The sequence below is a fragment of the Pipistrellus kuhlii genome, unplaced genomic scaffold, assembly GCF_014108245.1.
Source record: "Pipistrellus kuhlii isolate mPipKuh1 unplaced genomic scaffold, mPipKuh1.p scaffold_m20_p_12, whole genome shotgun sequence".
Classification (NCBI taxonomy): domain Eukaryota; kingdom Metazoa; phylum Chordata; class Mammalia; order Chiroptera; family Vespertilionidae; genus Pipistrellus; species Pipistrellus kuhlii.
The window spans coordinates 7872332-7890683 of record NW_023425427.1 but is presented as its reverse complement, the minus strand read 5'-3'; the positions used below and the strand labels follow the sequence as shown (position 1 = coordinate 7890683).

Sequence of the window (18352 nt, the reverse complement as noted above, 5' to 3'; positions counted from 1 at the left end):
AGCCTCTTCTTCCATCCTGTCCAGCCCGGGGCTTCCCAAGTTGCTGTTTTTCGTGGAAGATTTGAGCGTGGAATAATGTACGATTTCCTCTTTATAAGGGTACCACTAAATGCATATTAGTGGGCAGTCTGGACGACATAATGCCACTTTGACAGCGGAGAGAAGGCATGGCCCCGTTATCACGTGTGGCAGAACGAAAGCCATCAGATGCGCAAATGTTGCTTGGGTGTGGGAATGTTTTGTTGCCGTGTTTTTAAAGGACTTTTGAAGAAAGAGGCTCAAGAGGCTGGGGTGAGCGTCATCAGGTCACCATTTCCTTATGTTAGAGGGTTTGGCAAAGGGAAGGTCAAGCGTGAGGATGCAGGGAAAGGAAATAAATGGGGAACAGGCAGGAAGGGAGCTCACACGGGCACAGGAAGCTGGAGACCCTGGGGAGGAAACAGAGGAAAGGTAGGCACCACAAACTAGGCCAAGGACCGGAGTAAACACAGTCCAAGAGCCAGCGGTTCTCAGGTGACAGGGTCTCTGTCTCTCCACCAACTACTGGTTTGTTTGTTTTGATTAGGAAGTTGGTGATTTTCTTACTAATTGGTAAGAACTCTGCATGTGAGAGGTGGCAACCCATTGTCCTGCCCGCTGCACATATTTCCCCTCGCTTGTTTCTTCTCTCGGATTTTTCAGGCCTGCAGCTGGTCCCACGGGGATGCCCTCGGGATTGGGGTTGTTTCTAACTTTCCAGCGAACACACCTGGTGCTTCATGGGGAAGCCCTACAGATCCGGGGCTATTGGTTTGACGTGGACCAGCCCTTTTGGAGTTCTGCTTGCTGTTCCCTCTTCTTTTGTTCCCTCACCTCCCAACCAGCCTTCATTGTCTGCGGGAGACTGTTAGCCCTGGAGGATCACACCTAGCGTTTCTGTTCTTTCTCCTCTCTAACGGTGAAAGTGGCAAATTCTCTCTCAGGACGCCAGGCTTGGCCCTTCCTCTGGGTTTCCAGATCAGCTCTCTGAGCCACTCACAGGTCTTATTTTCAGCATCTGCTCTTGTTCTAAGCGTGGGGGCATGCGGCTATGGCTGGACCATTATTTGCCAAGTGGTTTTTTGTTTGTTTGTTTGTTTGTTTGTTTTGTTTTTTCCCCAGGTTGGGGAGAAGAGACTTTGTCAATCTGTGTCTAGGCTGATTCCTTTCCCAGAAACATAAACTTCACTTTTGGTGTTTCTCTAGTAACTAACTGTATTCTATTTTCTGGGCCTCCCAGAAGCCACTCTTGCTCAAGGCATGGCTCACAGTGGGCCAGCAGACAACATGAGCAAAATGTACCCTTAGGCCGTGGTGAGGGAAATCTATTCTCCCCGCTGGCCAAGCAACATGTCCACAGAAGGTTTTGTGTCCTGAACGGTGTAGGGCCTTCGGGAACATTCAATATTTACAAATCCCAGCTATGTTTCTTTCACAGAATTAGTAGCTCTTTATTTGCTTCAAATGTGCTTCTAAAGTACAGTTAGGAGACTAAATGCTTCTTTCATGAAGCATTCTTGGGCCTAATAACTGTTAACATGTCGAAGGACATAGGACGTGGTGAACCCATAAGCATGCCCGGGGTAGGAAAGCCAGCCTTTCCCATCTGCAGCGTGCCTCCCTCCATCGGGATCTAAGAATCACCTGGGAGCCCTTACAATCCGGTTTCCTGGGCCCTGCCCCCAGAGATTCTGACTCAGCAGGTAAAGGTGCAGCCCAGGAATCTGCATTTTTAGTAAGCTCAGAGGTGGCTCTCATATCTGTGGTTCTTAACACTGGCTTTGAGTCCAGAGCAAGAAAGCTCAACCTCAGCACCTTGATATTTGAGATGTGATAGTTCTTAGTTGTTGTTGTGTGTTGTGGGGGGTGTGGGGGGAGAGGGAGGGGGCATTCCTGGATACTTTAGGATGTTTAGCAACATCCTGGCCTCTGTCTATAGATGCAGTAGTACCCTCCCTCCACCATGTGAAACATGTCTCCGGACATTGCCAAAATGCCCGCTGGTGTGTGTGTGTGTGTGTGTGGGGGGGGGGGGGGCGCAAATCACCCTCCATTGAGAATCAAGGGCCTAGGGGAGAATAACATGAGAAAATGTTAATTGAAAACAGTTTTTGTTTTTGAATGCAGTCATTCATAACCTGACATTGATTTCATTGAACAAATGAAAAATTTCTGAGCACCTGGCATGTACTAAGCCTTTTATGTAAAAATGTTTGATTTGATCATGGCTACCTCTTTAATATCTTATAAGAAGGAAGGAAAGGAAATGCTCTGGTAAATTAATAGGTATTGAACAGGCACTTTTCCTAAATTAATATTTCCAATCGTCGTCAATAGGATATACCAGAATATTAAAATTCATATTTACAGACAATATTAACATTAAAACCAACATTACATTAACATTGACATTGCTTTAGAAAAGGACTAATTCAGAATAAAGCCAGTGTAAATTGCTGTACTTTTTCTAATAAAACAAATTTGATCTGTAAACTTAATCCTTATTCAAATTTAGGAACATATGAAGAGAGACTGATGCTACCCGTTGGCGAGTTTATAGTCCATATAAATAAATAAATAAATAAAATAAACAAACAAATAAATAAATAGCTGTACCCCAAAACATGCTCATTTCAACGTGAGTTTTTCACATGATAGTAAAATGTGAAAAAATAGATCACGATGCAGGGTCCCCCAATATTTCACTCCCTAAGTCAAGGACATGAGAAGTGGAAGGAGAGGAGAGGACACAGGACAGGAAAGGAATTGATTGAGTTGATTGAGGCCCAAACCGATTGATGTAATCTCCAAGCACGGGTCAGTAAAGCCTATTGTAATTCAAGAATGTGAGAGACAATCACACAAAAAGCCTGGTGAAATAATTCCCAAATGCAAAGAAAGAGGAGCCTATTGACATGCAGGAGCCCAGAGGAGAGCAGCGGATGTCTCCATTGAAGACTCCGTCCTTCCCCGGGTAAAGGTGTGAACAAAGAAGGCTTCTCTCCCGCGGGTGCTGTTTTCAACCTGTCCCTATGGTGGGCAGGCTCTCTGGGCAGCTCCCCGCGGCATCGTTTCTTTGTACCGGAGCTCAGGGACCTCGGCAGACTGGGAAAGAAGTCCCCCCCCCCCCCCCAACTTTCTCTCCCTATTGAGTCTGGCACGTGGAACTGACTCTCAGGAGAGGACCCCAGGGCCTTCCACGCCAGCAGGTCCTCGCGAGGCTGCAGAGAGCGCATCCCTGGGGAAATGAAAACCCCGATCTGATCTCTTGCCTAGTGGCGACTGAAAGCCAAGAAATCTGACTTTATAGTCTTTTCTCCTGCAAAGAATGTGCACAGAGAAGATAACCGCTTGCATTTTAAATGCTGTCTCCTGAGTGGGGAGTGTGTGTGTGTGTCCTCTCAGGACTTCTAGACGGACCGCATTCCTAGGGTCATTACCATTATTTAAATATTCATGGTGGGGGAGGGGGATCACAGACTGAAATTTCAGACCGCCCGGGAGGGAAGGCTGGCTGGCCACCCCAGCCCGGGCCCCAGGCTGTGTGTGCATTGCTGCCTCCTGCCCGGGCGCTGGCTTTGTTAGCACACGGGCGTTCGGACGCGGGGCAGCAAGAAGCATCCCTGCCACACCTCAGCTTCGCGGAGCAAGAAGGGGCTTGATCAAGGAGAGCCCCCAAACGCACGGAGACCCCATCCATGCCTGCCACCAAGATGAATCTCTCGCCCGCTCCCAGCCGCCGCACGTCCCCGGCAGCGCTTCCCCGGAGACGGCCGCGGTGCCGGGTACGGGATGGGGGACTCGCCCCCGCTGGGGTCGGAGCTCCGCAGCTCCCGGCGCTGTGAGCGCGCCCTCGCTCCCACCCATACTCACACGCATTCGTGCACACACCGACACGCCGATACACCAACACGCCGCCGACACGCTCGCCCGTGCACCAACACAGACACCGAGCCCTCTCCCCCCAGTGGGAAAATACCCGCTTTCCTGGCCCAACCCCGCCCCCTCGGCTCCTCCCCTTCTCCGTGTCCCCCTTCCATCCCCCCATCCCTCGGTCCTATCCATTCAATCGTTTCTGGGTGTGTGCGTAGATTCCGTCCAGGCCGCAGGGTTTGGGGTGGGGTGGGGGATGCGGACCGGTGGGGTCTGAGCAGGCGGAGGGCGCGCCTCCGGCTCCGGGCGCCCGGAGTGGGCGGGGAAGGGGCGGGCCCGGAGCCGGCGGGCGGTGCTCCCGGCCCTCCCGCTCTCCCCGCGGCCACGGCTCTAGCCAAACCCTCCAGCCCCAGCCCGGAGCGCGCTTCCCCCCGGAGCCTCCCCGGCGCACCAGGAGGAGGCAGCGGCCGCGCCGCAGCGGAGCCCGAGGTCTGCGCCCCCGGGACTCGGCGTCCAGAGGTGGGTGTCCCAGCGGTCGGTCCTGCGGCCCCGAACCCCACATCCCCGGGGCGCCCTCCTGGCTGTTGGGGGACCTCGGGCGTGAGGAAGAGGTGGCCTGGGAGGGGCTGGTGGTCTGGGGAACCACCTCGGAACTTGCAGGGGCTTTCGTGGTACTTGCCTAGCGGAGCGCGTGGGGGAGGCGGCCGGGCTGGGAAGGGCTGTGGCCATGTGGCTTTCAATTCCTAGCTTTGGGGGAGGGCCAAGCCGTTGGCTGCTTTACCCAGTACTTATTTACTTGGATATGCTTTAAAAAATGAATTTCGGACGACTCCCCAACACACACACACACACACCCTCGACCATGCAGCGGAAGCATTGAGAATCCCGCCGCGGCCGCCGCCTCCCGGACCCGGGGACAGCGGTGCGCGGAGCCGCCCGTCCCGGCGCGCGTGGGGGGCGCGGGTCCCGGCTTCTTAGACGGCAGCGCTGGGGGCGTTTTTTCGGAAATCCGGAGCTTTGCCGAGAGAATGAGGCCGGGAGAGCCGAGACCCCGGGCAGCCGGAGAGACTGGGGTCGGGGGGATGGGGTGGGGGCGCCGAACTCGGGAGAGGACGCGGGAAAAGGGAGTAGACCTTTCTGGTCCCGGGGATGGAGAAGGGTCCGGGTCTCAGCTGATGAGTTGAGCCGGGAAAGTTTGGCCCAAGGCTAGGATTCCAGGTGTTAGCATCTGGAGTTTGGTCCTGGGGAAAGCCGGAGGGTCCGCCCGTCTCCACCCTTTGGGGAGTGGAAGATCTGGATCAACTGCCCCGAAATAGGAGATACCCCGAGGCCCCGAGAAGTTCTAGAGAAACTAGAGGCCGGGGTACTGGATCGGCGTCCCGGGGAGCTTGGGCAGCTTGGGCGCCCCGGAGGGAGCGGAGGAAGCGGGGGCGCCGGCGGCCGGGGCGCACTGGAGGCGGAGGGCGGGCTGCGCGCGGAGGCAGCGGGGCGCCCGGGGTCCGAGCTGCGCCCGCGCTGATGCTAGCGGCTCGCCAGCCCTGGGGGTCCTCCCCAACCCGCACAAAGGAGGGCGGGGGAAGCTTCTCAGAGAGAGGCGACTAGCTTAGAGAGATGGTAGGTTACCTCCCCAGTAAACCCAGTTTCCCGCGTGGGGATCTGTCTGGAAGGTTGAGTGGTTAGACTTGGATCCATCTGTACTCTTCCTTATAGAAGTTTTAAGTGCAGCGCCATTAAGTTTGGCAAATTCTCTCTCCCCCCCCCCCCCCCCCCCGCAACGTATTTACCTTTGAAAAGAGACTACACACAAAAACACAGATATTGGTATCTGGACATGTTACAGTGTATCTGAGTCTGCGAGCAAGTCTAACTTCTCCGAGGACACGCCCTTCCGTCTTCCCAGGCGCCTGGAGGCTGAGTGGGAACAAACCCTCCCCTCCCCATGGTAATCCCGGAGGATTTGTTTCTTCGGCTTTGTTCTCATTTAAAGAGCATTCACCGGAGCATCATTCTTTCTTCCCGGGAACGTTTCCAGTTTAATGAAACAGTCTTCTTCCCCCAGCATGGGGAATCCCTGAGTTTATGGAGTGATCCATCATAAGGTTTCAGAGTAGCGGGTCTAGAAGAGGCACGTAAGGAGTTGACTGTTTCTTTAAATTGCAAAGCCTTCTTAGGGGTTGAAACTTGCCCCCAAGCACCTTTTAAAACAGCTGTCCTCTGCTAGCTAGCTCTCTCCTGCTGGTTTTGACACAGGTTTTTTTTTTTTGTATGTTTGTTTGTTTGTTTTAAGGGATTTCCTCCTTTGAGGGGGCACACCCTGGGTCTTGGAGGTCCTGTAAATTATTTTGGGCCGCTCCAATAAAATTAGTCAGGAGCCAGGAAAAAAACGAAAGTGATACTACGTGGGTCTCCCGATGCCTTGCCTGGCGAACTGTGCAGTGAGGTGATGAGCTGTTCCTCTGGCAGCAGGCTCACGCAGATTCTTGCTGGGATGCTGAGATGCTAGCTGAGCGGGGTGGCTGGGCTCCGAGATGGGACACACATTGCCAAACACCCATTATCTCATAGCTCTGGCATGGCAGCTGGCACAGCTTCCTGTCTGCAGGGCACTGCTGTCAGAATTTATTTCACTTTCATCAGTGCCACATTCTGACTCCGTTACCTCGGGATCTCAGGGTCATACATTGAAGCAGGCTGTCCTAACTTGGTTATCAAGGGAGGGGCACATGGTCCACTGTTTTATTTATTTTTTTAATTTAAAAAATGTTCAACCTTTTAGTATAGCACTACCATTAAATGTTTCTTTTATAATATGCTCACACCCCGGACTCTCTACTTCATTATTATAATTGCTGTCTAGCTCTCATCCTTTTAGATCTGTTCCTCTCTTACAGCACCCATGTCCCAGATTTCTATCATGGCTGTCATGACAAGCCTCTGCTTAGTAGGGTAATGAGAAATGTTGCCGACAGAGATGAGATTGACTTTAGGAGGAGGCCATATTGAGGGATTTTAATGGTGGAAACGGGAACATTTGCTTTAATTTTACACATTTCTCCACACTGGTATGATCTACCTCAAATTAGCTTCTGGACTGGCTGTTCAGTGACCTTGAGAAATATGAGTCACCCTTTGCTTAGGTTTTTGATCAGGGATCCTGGACCAGCTATTGGAAATTTGAAGATTTTCTGTGAAGCTCCAAAAGCTTAGGGTTCAGGACCCCCTACCCAGCAGCACTTTGGGTGGCTTGGGGCTGAGGGAGACAGTGCCCTCATGAGTCATGATGGGAGATCTATCCTTGTTAGCTAATTTCCTTATAAGAACATATATAGCCGAGACCGGTTTGGCTCAATGGATAGAGCATCGGCTTGGGGACTGAAGGGACCCGGGTTCGATTCCGGTCAAGGGCATGTACCTTGGTTGCAGGCATATCCCCAGTAGGGGGTGTGCAAGAGGCAGCTGATCGATGACTCTCTCTCATCGATGTTTCTAGCTCTCTATCTCTCTTCCTTCCTCTCTGTACAAAATCAATAAAATATATTTTTTTAAAAAGAACATATAATATATATATATATATATATATATATATATATATATATATATATATAATATATGTTCTTACACATTTTCCAGGAATGTATAATTATAAGAAAGTTGAAATAATCTCTGTTCCAACAAGAAAATCCACTATTTTGCTCAAAGAGAAAGTTTTAGAGTTTGTTTATGTGGCTTGTTTGTGGTATTCGATTAATTAGAATATTGAAGAACGGGAGTGCTTGGAGTAGTACAATAACTGAAGTTTAAGCGTGTCATAAAAATGTGTTGCAGCTGTTATTAATGCAAGTGTTTCTAAATTGTATCCCTTTACCTGCTTCCTCCTTCCCTGGATGAGTTTACCTTGGTGAATATACTGCCATGCTTCTGTTGACAGTTCAGGATCTTGTAGCTTCGGTGTTGTGTTGGCATAGATATGAATTAGGATGTATGGGCATGTAGAAGTGTCATTGTGGAACCCACTCCAGGACAGACTCTGGAGGTTTGCTTTTCAGAACACTAACATCCTGATACAAATATAATTTCTTTTCTTTTTTTATATTATTATTTAAAGTATTACATACAGTAGTATATATAGCTCCCATTTCCCCCCCTAACAACCTTCCCCCAGCCTCCCCTAGCCTCTGTCACATGCCCTCATACGAATGTAATTTCTTTTCTTTGCCCCACTGTCTTGATGATACTTGAGCGCCAGAAAAATGAATGAATTAAAACTTGCCCTTCTTCCTGCAATAAAACAAGATGCGTTTTCTCCAGGGTTCAGCAAGTTTTTTTGTTTGTTTGTTTTTCCCTTGTTGAAGTGAATGAGGAGATTGAGGAGGTGCAGGAGAGGACAGACAGGATTGAGGCCATCCGTAGGCCACACATATCTCTTCTCTCTTGAGTTCTCCTCTCTCAGGTCTAGGAGCTCCAGTGCTACCAGGCCTTGGGGGATACATGTGAGTAGGAACAAGGGACCATGTGAGTCTCAGAGTGACCGAATGGGCCAAGCAACTGGAGAAGGTGCCTTATGGAGGGAGAAGGAGCTGGTTTCCTTAGTCGGGCAGAGGAAGGGGATGCAGACCGTGTGTGTGTGTGTGTGTGTGTGTGTGTGTGTGTGTGTGTGTGAGAGAGAGAGAGAGAGAGAGAGAGAGAGAGAGAGAGAGAGATGATAACACTTTCCTTCAGTGGACTTGAGGGTTTTGTCTTTTCATTCTTGTAAGGTACATGTCCTGGTTGAGAGGGCTGTGGTGTGAATGCCAGGGAAGGGGAGAGAGCTGGAGAACTCGGTGGGGAATGTCACTGCACTTTCAGCCCCTTTTTTTCTTGGGTGTGAACAGGGACTCTGTGGTTGGTTTTGATGCTTGAGCAGATGGGAGGAGCAGAGCCAAACACACGGATGCTCTAAGGGCCCAGTTCATTTTCCAGACCATGGCTGGGCCATATCTGTACGATCTGGAGCCTTAGTTCCCTCATCTATACAAATGGGGATACCAAAGCCCCCCTATTTCAAACCTTGTGTAGAATGAGATGTATATGGAAGCACCTTGCCCATGTAGTCCCCACAACGTTGGTGTTTTCTTAAATCAACCAAAGTCTTCTTTCATCCTATGTCAGATGCATAAAGGAGACAGTTTTTAAAGATGATTTTAAAAACTGCAGTAGCTGTGTCTCAGATCAGCTGTTCCTCCTTTGCACTGATCTGATCCAGAAGCTTAGAGTGTGGACGTTCTTGTCCATGCCTGACCTTCACCCGCACCCTGCAATCCTCTCCTTTTGACCTGGAGGAGTCTGGGTAACACCCCTCCACTCCCCTTACCCCTGAAGCCCTGGCGCTGTTATAGTGAGGTTCTTCCAGTCTTCTTTGCTTGCTCCCTTGTGATACATTGCGTAAGTCAGCAATTGCTTTTCCTTGGGAAAATGGACCCAAGTGTTCAGGACCCCAACCCTGGGCTTTGAGCTCAGTGACCAGCAGGTGACTCCACTCTGGGATAACAGAAGGTGCTTTACCATTTCTAATGAGATTAGTCTGTCACCAAGACAGGAACTCAGATTCATATATCAAGATTTGCAGTGAGAGTTGAAATAAAAAGGGTTTTCAGAAAGCCGGAGAATCCAGTCCCCAGTTAACTTTTCACAGATCTGCATTTGAGTTGGCTGGTTAGATGGATTAAGTAGCACCATGGTGAGATGGACACACCAGGAACATTACTTTGAGTTGGTTCTTCATTGCTGCACCTCATGCTTTTATTTATTATTTTATTTAGCACCCTTCAGTCCAAACCGCTCCACCAAATCCATGGTGCCAGCCAGCAGTGGGGTCGTGGACAAGGACGAGCTGAGATAGTTAAGGAAGTGAGTCGATTAGAAAAAGCAGCTGGGCATTCACAACTTAAAAAGCAGAACCTTGTGGCACCTCACCCCAGTCTGTGCTGCCACCGTGCAGGGTTCTTTTTAGTCACTGTCTGCCGGAGGGAGGTCCCTGCTCCACATGTCTGTGGAGGAGGAAGGGCTGCCCAGCTCAGGTCCAGTGACCTCCGGTGTCTATACTCCGTGGAAGGACCTCACGCTGCACAAAGACCAGCTTCCCAGGAATCTACCTGTTCACTGGGGCAGGCACCCCCATTTATTTTTAAATATATTTTATTGATTTATTTTTTTATTTTTTATTTTTTACAGAGAGGAAGGGAGAGGGATAGAGAGTTAGAAACATCGATGGGAGAGAAATATCGATCAGCTGCCTCTTGCATACTCCCTACTGGGGATGTGCCCACAACCAAGGTACATGCCCTTGACCAAAATCAAACCTGGGACCCTTGAGTCCAAAGGCTGACGCTCTATCCCCTGAGCCAAACAGGTCGGGGCTGGACACTGCCTTTTAAACCAGTGGTCGCTAGCCTTTTGGACCTCAGGGACCACCAGGGGTCTGCGGACTACCGGTTGGCGACCGCTGTTTTAAACTGCTTTCCGGGTGATGCCACGTAGCAGGTGACGTTGGCCATTTCTGGGGCCACATCAACAGGTCTGTGAATTCTGCCTGAGCTTTCTGCCCTGTAGGTTGCCTAAGCTCCTTATCTGCGTTGTAGGACCCGTAAGAAGTTGAGTCCATTTGTAAAGGGAGAGAAATGCCAGTCCAGAAATACTAACCTCTCTTTGAACACATAAGGATGGATGTGATTGCTCGGCACGTGCGTTAGAAAGGGAATCTTGAGAAGGATTATTACTGTGGACAGTGTTACTGTAAGAGACAGTCAAACCTGTGAAGAATTTATTTGAGCCAAACTGTTGACAGTTGCTGGGAAACAAAATCTTAATGGATTGAGATAATGCTTCAGAGAATGGCAGTTTTGTACCTTATTTTATACATTGCAATCAAAAGAGGAGGCGTATGTGGGTTATATGAAATCCACTGGTGATAGATCAGAGAGGTGGGAGAAAGCAAAGTGAGGAAACCTCTGGGACTGAATAAAAAGTAAAATGGTAACCCTAACCAGTTTGGCTCAGTGGAGAGCATTGGCCTGCAGACTAAAAGGTCCCGGGTTCGATTCCGGTCAAGGGCATGTACCTTGGTTGCCGGCACATCCCCAGTAGGAGGTGTGCAGGAGGCAGCTGATCGATGTTCCTAACTCTCTATCCCTCTCCCTTCCTCTCTGTAAGAAAATCAATAAAATATATTTAAATAATAATAATAATAAATAAAAAGTAAAATGGTAAACACACACTTCTTTTACTTAGGTGGGTTTAGGGTAGTTAACAGTCAACAGTTAGCTCCATGACAATGAGGGGATTTGTGGTCTCCGCAGAGCACTGCCTGTGCTTTGAATGGTCTGGAAAAGGGACAGTTACTTTGACATTCCAACGATATGTTTCTCGTAGGTGCAAACAGACAATAGGCATGCTCAGGGTAAAGATTGACCTTTGTCAGGGAAGATGCCGGCCGAGGACATGACTACTCGCCAATAAACTGCTTTAGTTAAAAAGTTTTCATTTCAGACAGTCCTTTGTGCTTACTGTAGGCCTCTGAATCTGCAAGGCTGCCACGCAGGCCTCCTCTGAGCTGGTCAGGTTAGCACGTGGCCCCTTTTTGTCCACAAGAGTCAGGATCACAGTGATGCTGGAGGAGTTTCTCCTGGGTTGTCAGAGGGGCCCCGCCTGGGTGCTCAGAGTGCCCTGGAATGGTAGGTATGGAGGAGAATTCTGCCAGGATTTCCAGGGTGATAGTCCTTCGTTGCTTAGGACAGTGTGTGTGCTTGGAACTGCCACCCACACCACACCACGTCCTGTGACGAGAGGGGGTTCCTCAGATGGTTGTCCTACCCGTAGCCCGGGACCCCCCCAGGCTGGTTGTGGTGCACCTTGAGCCAGGACTGAGCTCATGCTTCTGACAGCGGAGATGGCCCTGCCGGCGGGGAGAGCCCCCAACCTGTGCAGAGGAGGGGGCGAAATCTACCTGCCTCACTCCCGCCCAGCCTGCCTACATCCTTGGATGCAGAGCTCTGCCTGGGCCCCTGTGCCCGCAACCTGGGCGAAGCCTGTGTAGAAGGTGTGAGGGAGGCTTAACGGACTGCTCTCACTCAGCCCCTCCCCCTGGCTGCATTGGCTCCCGTCTTGATGACGTCATTCGCACCGTGGAATATGCTGGAAGTTACTTTGTTTGGAGCGATGCCTGGTGTAAGTGCTGCGAGACAGCCTATAAACAGAGAAAGACACCATTGTTTCGCTCTTTTTTATGTGGGGACTTGGGAGAGGGATTTTATTCCCAAAGGAATAAATCTCAATTAATTTTCTAGAAAAGTCAAGCATTTCACTGCCCTGGATTCCAAAGCGCTCCCTGTACGCGTATAAAAATCCAGGTCCGCGCGCCGCCGTGTGCTGGATGGGTCCCGGGCTCTAGGCAGCCTGGCTGATTCGTATTTTGCATCATTTCATCCTTGCAAAGGCGAGCAAGAATGCTCCTCTGACACAGGCCCAGAGGAGCAGAATTCATCCAGGTGGGGAGGCCACTGAGCAAACTGCATGGGAAACTTAGATCGCATCCACAGCGCGTGTGGCCATTCCTGTTTGAGATCATGTGTCCTTTAGAGAAAAGACCCGTTCAGTATTAAACGCCTCAGAGATGGGCCCGGAGTGGGAGGCATTGCTTCTGCATGAATCACAATGTGTACATTGTTTTTAAATATTCTTTCCATGGCATGCTTCATTACGAATACAATTCGCAGCCTCTAAAAGGATGGCAGATCTTATGGCCTAAACAGCATGGAGGGCATAGGACAGAGAAGTGAAAGTGTGTGTGTATGTATGTATGTATGTGGGGGGGGGGGGGGGAGAGGAGAAAAACCCCTTCCTCTCCAACCACCATTCAGAGTGGGACTGAGTTTTTTCTTCTGGGGAATTCGCTGTAATCCCTCCGGGATATCTTGGTCTGGAGTTTTCCAGGCATGGTGCTGGGAGGAGCCAGGAGGGAAGGGGAAGGGATGAACATTCTTTTGAGTTCCAGATGCCAAACTGGTTGCTACATCTCCCTGGTTTACTGAATCCTTCAGTCATCTTCATTTTCCAAATGAAGATGGTGAGGCCCTTGGAAGTTCCATAATGAGCCAGGGGTCCCGCTGCGACAGGATGCCAGGCCAGGGGTGGTACCCAGCTCCCTCCTACTAGGTGCTCCTCTGCCCGGCTGTCCATAGTGTGGTCTGGGACCAGCAGCGGTGGCATTGCCAGGGAGCTTGTGGAAATAGAAGAATCCGGAGCCCCATCCCAGACCCACTGAATGGGAATCTGCATTTTGAACTAAAGCGCCTGACCACTCTGAAAGCTAGCCCAGCCTCAGGACCGAATCTGCAAACTGAGAGGTTAGACTCCCTGGGCCCGGGGAAGGGTGCTACTAGAATCTAGTGGGTGCAGCTACACACGCCACAGTGCACGGGCAACAAAGAATCCCCCTGCCCCAAATGCCCATAGTTGAGAAACCCCGGTCTCGTTGACCCCGTCTAGAATTCAGAACCTGTAAATGTGTCTCCGTAGCACATTGTAAATTAAATGGTACCAACTGCCATGTGCTATGCAAATGTGATTCTCTTGATTGGGACCCGGAAAGAACAAGAGCTTAGATTGCGCCATGAGAGAGTTCCGCTGGTGTTGAGAGTGGCTGGCTCCCCTATCTCCAAGAGGCTGTGAAATGTTTCTGAGCATGAACTGGGAGCCACTGAAGATGCTAAAAGGGGTCCCTCTCCCATCCTGCCTAGCAACAGTGCCCTTTGTCTCTTTGTTTTTTTTTCTCACACTTGCCTGATGGGTCTCTGTCCTATCTGCTCCCTAATGCGCTGTGTTGGGTCAGCTGTGCCCCCTGGAGGCTGAGGGTGGAAAGGGAATGAATGAAAGGCCCCCTGGGATCTATGCATTGCCCTCCCTCTCACTCCCCTCCTTGAATTCCACCAGGCTGCAAGCATTTCCAATGGCCAATGGCTGTCCTCTCTCCCTTCTCCTCTTTAGATTCTGGCCCAAAACACCTGGAACCGTATTTTCTCAATCCTATCTGCCTCCCCTCTTTTTCTCTCTGTCTACCTTTTGTGAGCTAAAAGTCAACCGAAATCATGACAGTGAAGTGAAACTAACGTGTCCAGTGTGTATCGAGGGGGAAAAGGCTCTGAAGTGAAACTATAGCCAATAAAGAACTGCTGTCCTTCAGCTGTGGGTCTCCTTCGAAATTGCTACCCATGTCTCTACCTACTTTCTTTTTATTTTTTAAATAAAATTTTTAAACATATTTTTATTGATTTCAGAGAGGAAGAGAGAGGGAGAGAGAGACAGAAACATCAATGATGAGAGAGAATCATTGATTGGCCGCCGCCTGCACGCCCCACACTGGGGATCCAGCTTGCTTCTTGCCCCATTGGAATAGTTTGTTGCTCAACCATTGAGCCATGCCAAACTGGCTCTCTACCTACTTTCTTGTATTATTCTGATTAAACTTGCTTTTTATTGAGCTCCAGAATTTTAAAAACAGAGTTCTTTCCCCGTTCTCTTGTGTTTTCCAACTTTCTTTCATTGTTGGTATTATAATGACCCTTTCCCACTCCTTTTTAATGAATATTATCAGTGAAGTAGATTATTCTAGACAGGTTTTGGAACCAAAGTCGATTTTTAGCAAGGCATTCCAAGTAAGCAGAAACCTCCTCGCAACTTCTGTGCACCTTCTTTTCCTAACTCTCTCATGGCTCTTGCAAGTGGAAGCCGGGGTCGTGGCATGGAAGGAGGCTGGGCAGTGACTGGCGGGCTATGCAGAACACCACCCCCAACGCTTGGACTCGGAGGCCAGGACAGATGAAGCCAGAGTGCTGGGCCTCTGGCCAGAGGGGTCTGGACCTGCCCAGGCTGTTTCTCCAGCAGACCAGCTGACCTACTGCAGAACACTTTCCATTGGGAAGCGGACAGTGGGGCTAGAGAACACGACAGGAGTTGCTGGGAGGGATTATCAGGGATTACATCACAAGAAAGGGAGATTTGACACCTGGCACTTGATTCCTAGTATTGTTTTAAGAAACTAATTTGGAAACCTGTACTAGAAATAATTTTGTCTTTAATATCAGTCTTAAAAGGTGTGAAAACCAAAGAAAGAAACGCCATCGGGGCTGTCTGAAGGATGGTTGGTAGACTTTTTTATTACTGTAATCAATGTGTCTTACAGGCCAGGTAAATCTTTTTTTCTTTTTTTTTTTTTTTTAATATAAACCATTTATTTACTTTATATATCAGTAATTTTGTAGCAGCATATTTATTACATTACATAAAATGCCATACAGGCCTATCATATTCTATAGCTTACATATGCAGAAGACACTGCAACTGGGCGAGGTGAGATGCATTGGTCAAAGTCAGGCCCATGGGGTGGATATTGTTCCCTTTCTGTTCCTGTGCTGGCTGAGCCTCTGTCCTCTCCTGAGGAAAGGGAGGAGACTGGACCAGGAGTTTTGACTTTGATATACTTAAAGCTACTTGTTTAAACTGTCTGAACACCCTTTGCCCTGGGTATTTAGTCCCTTAATTTAATTTAATTTAACTTAATTTAATATTTAAAAAATGGATTTCAGAGAGGAAGGAAGAGGGAGAGAGATGGAAAAATCCATGATGAGAGAATCAGCTGCCTCCTGCACGCCCTACACTGGGGATCAAACCCACAACCCAGGCATGTGCCCTGACCGGGAATCGAACTGTGACCTCCTGGTTCATAGGTCGACACTCAACCACTGAGCCACATGGGCTGAGCTAGTCCCTTGATTTTAAAGGCGAACTCTACGTGTGTGTCTTTATCCTCAAGTGCTCTGTCCCCAAGAGGCACCCCTCCTCTCTCCAGCCCACACCCTCTTTGTGCATTGTCACATTTCATGAACTCCTAGAGGGCTCTCTTGGGCTTGTTACCGTTCCTCAGCTCTTGCAACATCCGTTAACTCTCTCTGCCACAAACTATGCCTTTCAAAGTTGGCCTGGAAAAATGCTAACAAAAACCATCACACAATTGGCTGCTGCAAATACTTGGACAAATACAAAGTAACAATTACTAGGGCTTTAGGAAGAATGGATCCAAACCAAGGTCACAGTTTGTATGAACACAGGAAAACATAATATGCTGCACATACAATTGAATAAAACCTTGAACCCGTAGCACGGGCACATTCTTATCCACACATTGTGACCAGGCTTCTTCCAGAACGAGTATGACTTCCAAAAAATGTTCACATTTTTATATTTCTTCAGTGAATTGAATCCCCCAGAAAAGCAGATAGTCTCAGATGAAAGTGGATGTAAGCTGCTTGCTGATAATATTTTACTGGAAGTCCAGCCCTATTTCATAAAAGCAAATAGTCTGAGATGAAAGTGGACTTACGCTGCTTGCTGATAACGAATATTTACTGGAAGTCCAGCCGCCTTTGACCCTCATAACATCCTATTGGGGAAGATACAATTATCGATATTATAATGTTTTTGTTCCCAGATGAAGAATCCGAGGCACGGGGCTTATGGGCAAGGGCACATAGCTCGTGACAAAGCCAGGATTTGAATTCCTACAGTCCGGTTTTTATAGATAATTCCTTTTTCATTGCTCTCCTGTCCTGCCTCTTAGTGTTTAATGTTAGCTATACGTGGTCTTTCCTTTCACTGTGGGTGAGGGTATCAATCTCAGATCAAGAAACAAAGGCTTGCAAAAATACAGCATTTTAAAACGTACCTAAATTTATTTTGTCTCCAAGTCTTCAGTCTATTCCGCTAACAGAAAACCTAACCTCAGTTATTTTAGGGACACACCCACCTTGTGATTGCACCCAGGGTCTAAAGTTTGAGAAGGTGCAAGGTCGTGGGAAGGGGGTCGTCCGCACACCCATCTATCTGCACTGGTCTGAGCTCTGGTTTCCAGTCACATGTCTCCCTTGCTTCTGACTGTTTCAGGGAACATGGTCAAGGCTGAGGCTCTTGCTAGTTCGTGCAGGCAGGAGCGGGGTGGCACGTGGAAATCCTCAGCAAGTCCGGGAGCCTGGAGCCTGGGATCTCTCCTTTCTAAAGTCTTGCCAGTTCCCCGAGGAGCTTCGAGAAGCAGAGCAGCACGCCCAGGGTGGGGGGAGAAAGGAGAAACCCATTTCTGAAATCCATTACACAAGCTTGGCGGTTCAGGTTTTGACAGAAGCCAGGCCGAGCCTTCACTCCTTGACACCAGCACTTAAACTGAACGCCTGGCTGGCCGCCTGAGATCTCAAAAACGTTCGTGGCGTAGAGTGGTGGTTGCCAGGGGCTGGCGGGAGAGGGGGACGGGGAGCTGGTGTTCAGAAGGTGCAGGGCTTCAGTTTTGCAAAATGAAAAGGTCTGTGTGTGGATGGTGTGATGGTAGCACAGAGTGAATGTACTAATGCCACTGACCTGCACATCTCAAAATGGTTAAAATGGTAAATGTTACATATATTTTACCACAATAAGAAAAACATAGTCATCAATGCAGAGGTTTTATGTCCTTTGTACAGATTTTTACTTTAATTAAAAATAGTAAAAAGATAATATCCAAATGGCAGAAATGAAAAATTAATCATTGTAATGGTAAAAAAAAAAAAAAAAAAAAAAAAGTTCATGGAAAACTTATTGAAAGTCAAAGGACACAAGTAAGATGAATGGCCCAGAAAGTGTTTGCGGGTCCAAGTGGTCCATTCTCCTGAAGCGCCCCCAGTGGGACGAGACTGGTTTTTCCCTGGGACCAGGGCGGCTCCTTAATTATCATCATCCAAGGAATCCTGAGCTGTCACATTTCTCAACGATTGTTTCCTTTGCAAATTAATTCTGTCACATTTCCAAGGTGGAAACTCCTCCTCCCTTCCCTCTTTATTTTTCCCACGGTGGCCCACTGACAGGGGAATTGATGGATGCCTACACCTGTCTTCTGGCGCTCACAGCCCAGCTTCTGAGACAGAAGGAGGTGCCTGTCCAGGTCGCAAAGGCACACTTTCTTGGCGATTGCTGTTTCCCCGGGTGCCCACGGCTGTCACCAAGGATGTGTGCGGAGAGCAACCCTTGGGTTACTAGTTTGTGGAAATTCGGTGGTGGCAACGCTGAATGGCGAGTCCCTGCCAACAGCTCTGGTGCCTCACCTATAGGGCAGCTTCCTGGTGGAGAGCCAGCTCTCAAGGTTCATCCTGACACCGGGTCGGCCCTGTGACTTCTGCTTGCCTGCCCCAAAGTGCAGGGGGAGGGGTTTCTGTGATGAGCACTCCTACTTCCTGCCCTTATTTGTTTGTTTGTAATTTAATTGTGGTAAAATACACATCAAATTTACCATCTGAACCAGTTTGAAATGTACGGTTTTATGGCTGTAAGTACATTCACATTGTTGGGATACTATCACCACCCTCCACCCACAGAACTTTTTCATCTTGCACGATTGAACCTCCACCCA

General features: G+C 49.0%; 1 protein-coding gene across 9 annotated transcripts in view; it reads left to right on the top strand.

The window, feature by feature from the left end:
- Positions 1-18352, top strand: part of PALM2AKAP2 (PALM2 and AKAP2 fusion) — a 259879-nt gene that overhangs the window by 163237 nt on the left and 78290 nt on the right. The window contains exon 1 of one of the 9 annotated variants that reach the window (XM_045579926.1): positions 4273-4410. The exons of the other annotated variants lie outside the window; for them this stretch is intronic. The gene's annotated coding sequence lies outside the window, so the exon portion shown is untranslated. Of the gene's footprint in view, positions 1-4272; positions 4411-18352 lie in introns of those variants that run through there. 9 annotated transcript variants of the gene reach the window in all.